Genomic DNA, 5493 nt, shown 5'->3' on the forward strand with positions numbered 1-5493 from the left:
ACACAAAGATCAAAGGGTGCAGGCCGGGTTTTTAAAGAGTGGGGAAGCAATCATATAGTTATTCCAGAGTAACTGGTGCAATGGGCAGGCACCCGGGTCTTTATTTTTAAGGCACACATGTTATTTTATAATTGAATTTAAACCCCACATTTTCCTCCAGTGAGTTCAGTGTGGGATATACATTGTTCTCTCTGCCTTCTCCATTTTATTTAAGCAGAGGGTGGACAGCCGCTTGCCAGGGGTGCTACGGTCGCATCCTGCCTTCAACAAGGGATTGGATGAAATTTAACGTGAATTTTACTAACGAGACCATTGACCCATAAAATGAAAGCAATAACCAATGTACTGTGCTACAAAATAAATAAGACAGTATTGTAGATGATAAAAATTAGAATCACTTTTTTACTTAAAAAAAAACAAGGGATTGGATGAGATGAGAGCCAATGTCCTTTCCAACTCTATGATTATATGACTCTAGACACACATACATACATACATACATTCTCAAAACTCATCCTACCTCTATTTATTTACTGCCCTTTTCTCCAATGAGCACAAGGTGGTGCAAACATGGTTCTCATTAAATATAACAACCTCAGATATGCAGATGACACAATCTTGATGACAGAAAGTGAGGAGGAATTAAAGAACCTTTTAATGAGGGTGAAAGAGGAGAGTGCAAAATATGGTCTGAAGCTCAACATCAAAAAAACGAAGATCATGGCCACTGGGCCCATCACCTCCTGGCAAATAGAAGGGGAAGAAATGGAGGCAGTGAGAGATTTTACTTTCTTGGGCTCCATGATCACTGCAGATGGTGACAGCAGCCACGAAATTAAAAGATGCCTGCTTCTTGGGAGAAAAGCAATGACAAACTTAGACAGCATCATGAAAAGCAGAGATATCACCTTGCCAACAAAGGTCCGTATACAGATAGGTAGCCGTGTTGGTCTGCCATAGTCAAAATAAAAAAATTCCTTCCAGTAGCACCTTAAAGACCAACTAAGTTAGTTCTTGGTATGAGCTTTCGTGTGCATGCACACTTCTTCAGATACACAAAGGTCCGTATAGTTAAAGCTATGGTTTTCCCAGTAGTGATGTATGGAAGTGAGAGCTGGACCCTAAAGAAGGCTGATCGCCGAAGAATGGATGCTTTTGAATTCTGGTGCTGGAGGAGACTCTTGAGAGTCCCATGGACTGCAAGAAGATCAAACCTCTCCATTCTGAAGGAAATCAGCCCTGAGTGCTCACTGGAAGGACAGATCCTGAAGCTGAGGCTCCAAGACTTTGGCCACCTCCTGAGAAGAGAAGACTGCCTGGAAAAGACCCTGATGTTGGGAAAGATGGAGGGCCCAAGGAGAAGGGGACGCCAGAGGACGAGATGGTGGGACAGTGTTCTTGAAGTCACCAGCATGAGTTTGACCAAACTGTGGGAGGCAGTGGAAGACAGGAGTGCCTGGTGTGCTCTGGTCCAGGGGGTCACGAAGAGGCGGACACGACTAAACGACTCAACAATCTTCCCTAAACATATGTTCTTCTTGTTCTCTTATTCTATATGTTCAATCTCCAAGCTGTGCATATTCCGTCAACTTGAGTTGCCATTCTTCTTTGCTTGTTTTCCATTTTGGGGCTAACAAAACATGGGCCGCAGTAGTGGCATGCATAAATAATGTGCGTACATGGTTCTTGTAATTGTCATTTTACCCTCACAACCACCCTGTGAGGTAGGCTAGGCTGCAAGAGGCAGAAACTGGCCCAGGCAAGCTTCATGGGCAAGTTTGGATTCAAACCCTGGTCTCTCCTGGGTCCTAGTCCAGCACTCCAAATACCATACTACACATGTAACTGAATGTCGGTGAGGAGGCACATCTGGGACCCTGAGGTCAGGGCTTGGCCCCTGCGGGGACCCCCGGGAGACCCCGCGGCCGAGGAACCCCCATCGCCCCTCTGCTTCCCCTCCTCTCACGAAGCCCAAACCAGGTGTTGTGTATGGGGGGTCACCCTCCGTTTTTGGCGTCCCCTACCAACGACCCCCCCCTCCATCAAGCCCAGCTAGGACACCTTTTCTCCCTCCTTTGTGGGGGCCTCTCTCCCTTAAACAGTACCTTATCCCTCCTTTTTTGGGGGGGGAGTTGTGATCCCCATTTTAGGCGGGGTCCTCTCTGTATTTTAATGTTGTATTTTAATCTTGTTTTTAAGTTGCATTCATTCAAATTGTTTTTATTATTGCTTGTTAGCTGCCCTGAGCCCGGCCTTGGCTGGGGAGGGCGGGGTATAAATAAAATTTATTATTATTTATTATTATTATTCAGGGGTCAGCAAACTTTTTCAGCAGGGGGCCGGTTCACTGTCCCTCAGACCTTGTGGGGGGCCGGACTATATTTTGAAAAAAACTAAAAATGAACAAATTCCTATGCCCCACAAATAACCCAGAGATGCATTTTAAATAAAAGGACACACTCTACTCATGGAAAAACATTCCTGGACCGTCCACAGGCCAGATTTAGAAGGCGATTGGGCCGGATCCAGCCCCCGGGCCTTAGTTTGCCTACCCATGTTCTTGTGCCTCCGTTTTCCTCCCAGTCCCCAAACATCGGAAGGGCACTAGGTTGGGGAAAGGATGCTGTGAAGTGCCATGCAAATGGATTGCAATCGTTCAAGAAGAAAAACAAGACCCCTATCATCATCAGTATACCTGAAGGAGCATCTCCACCCCCATCGTTCTGCCCGGACACTGAGGTCCAGCTCCGAGGGCCTTCTGGCGGTTCCCTCCCTGCGAGAAGCCAAGTTACAGGGAACCAGGCAGAGGGCCTTCTTGGTGGTGGCCCCCGCCCTGTGGAACGCCCTCCCACCAGATTTCAAAGAGAAAAACAACTACCTGACTTTTAGAAGACATCTGAAGGCAGCCCTGTTTAGGGAAGCTTTTAATGTTTAATAGGTTATTGTATTTTAGTGTTCTGTTGGAAGCCGCCCAGAGTGGCTGGGGAAACCCAGCCAGATGGGTGGGGTATAAATCATCATCATCAAACATTGGCAGGGCTCCACAAACGAGGAACGGATTTCTTCCTGCCCCACATAGTTAAACTACGGAACTACCTGCCACAGGAAACCGTGATGCCCCCCTAGGCAAGATGGTGTTAAAAGAGGACTGGGAAAATTCATGGAGGAGAAAGCTATTGATCGCTACCAGGCAGAATGACTACGCTCTGCCTACACAGCTGGGAGGCAGTAAACGCGTCTGAATACCAGTTGTTGGAAACCGCAGGAGGGGAAAGGGGGTCTTGTGTTCGAATTCTGATTGTGGGTTTCCCATTTAGGCACTTGGTGAACAGGAGGCTGGTCGAGGTGGGCCGCTGGCCTGAACCAGCGAGCTCTTCTTATGTTTTTGTGTTTTTATTTTTTAGAACTACACACATGCACGCCCACTTGGACGGAACATTTAAGGGATGGAAGCTTGCTCTGAAATGCAGTGGGGTGGCTGGAGGGAATCTGAGGGGGTGGGAGGTGGGGACACACAACAGGCCTTTTACGACTTTTTATTGTGGCCCTAGAGATTGTAAGATGGTGACCAGCTTGTGGGAAACGGCAGGCAACGGCGATTCTCACCGCCATAAAAAAGCAGAGGTGTCAGAAATGGCCGGCACCCCTCCTGCCACCCTCTCACACCCCACAACCCCAATAAGCCAGAAGTGGGAGGCCATCCCTGGAAGAAAAAAAGATGAGAAGTTTCCCATCGGCAAAGAAGACGGGAGGTGCCACCCCCCAAGCCAGACATTTGGAGATGAGGGCGAAGAGAAGAAGCCATGGCAGAATTTTGCAATAATTATGAATGGTGGGGAAGGGGAAGGAATTATCCACCCGCTTTCGTAAATGTTAGACATCCCTCTCAATTCTGAAATTCAGTGCTGCAAGACAGGGTGGCAAAATTTGCCAGAGAGAAGTGTTTTTTCTCTCCCTGTTGCCCAGGACCCAAGGAAGGCTCAGGACAGATAATTCTTCACAAAGCACATACTGTAGTTGTTGTTGTCGTTTTTTTTGAGTTTTATTTATTTATTAACATTCTTATGTTACATCGGTAAACATTGTCATATTACAGCACAAGGCTTATTATAATCTAATTCTCAGCAGGTATACAAAGTTTATATACCCAAAGAAAAGAAGCAAGGACAAAAAACGATTCCAAAATCATATATGTACCAACACTTTGGATTTCCTGTCTATCCTGTTGTATATTCCTTTTTTTACAAATGAATGTACTCTTATTATTGTATATTTCTTTACATTTTATCTAATACATTCCTATATCAATATGTACCCTTGGTCTTATTTCTCAACTCAGTCTCTCTCCAACATCAATCGAATGCTAGCATAGATAGCGAACCCTTACTGTATTTATCTTATATCTATCCCACTTTTCCATAAGGCAATTCAAAACACACAACTCATAGTTAAACTATGGAACTCATTAGACAACATCTGAAGGCAGCCCTGTTTAGGGAAGCTTTTAATGTTTAATAGGTTATTGTATTTTAGTGTTCTGTTGGAAGCCGCCCAGAGTGTCTGGGGAAACCCAGCCAGATGGGCAGGGTATAAATAAATTATTATTATTATTATTATTATTATTATTATTATTATTATTATTATTATTGGCAATGGTGGCCACCCATCTGGACGTCTTTAACAGAGGATCGGACAAATTCAGAGACGACGATAAAGCTCTCAATGGCTACAAGCCGCCATCAGTTGATGTGAGTCTCAGGCGGGGAGAATGCTGTCATGCTCACATCCTGACTTCTGACTGAGGAGTTTCCTGTGGAGACATCTTGGTTGGCCATGGAGAGAACAAGGCTCGTGTTTTGTTCTGGCGTTATTTTATATTTACTCACAGAGCCTAGGACTTGCCGATCAGAGGGTCGGCGGTTCGAACCCCCGCGACGGGGTGAGCTCCCGTTGCTCGGTCCCTGCTCCTGCCAACCTGGCAGTTCGAAAGCATGAAGTGCAAGTAGATAAATAGGTACCGCTCCGGCGGGAAGGTAAACGGCGTTTCCGTGCGCTGCTCTGGTTCGCCAGAAGCGGCTTAGTCATGCTGGCCACATGACCCAGAAGCTGTACGCCGGCTCCCTCGGTCAATAAAGCGAGATGAGCACCGCAACCCCAGAGTCGTCCGCGACTGGACCTAATGGTCAGGGGTCCCTTTACCTTTTTATTTATTGCATTTCTATACCCCCTTTATCTCCCAAGGGCCTCAGGGTGGCATACGTGGTCCGACTCCTTCCCATTTCGTCCTCACAACAACCCTATGAGGTAGGTTAGACTAAGAGATTGCCCCAAGGTCACCCAGTGATTTTCATGGCTGAGTGGGGATTCGAACCCTGCTCTCTCCCAGATACTGAAGGAAGGTGAAGACAGGTGACCCCACCTAGGCCCGAAGTCACCCCCCCCCAAAGCAGGCCCAAAGCTTCTCAAAGCTTCTCAAAATCATTTTCTCAGCTA

This window comes from Podarcis bocagei (genome assembly GCF_964188305.1).
Source record: "Podarcis bocagei genome assembly, chromosome: 13".
Classification (NCBI taxonomy): Eukaryota; Metazoa; Chordata; class Lepidosauria; order Squamata; family Lacertidae; genus Podarcis; species Podarcis bocagei.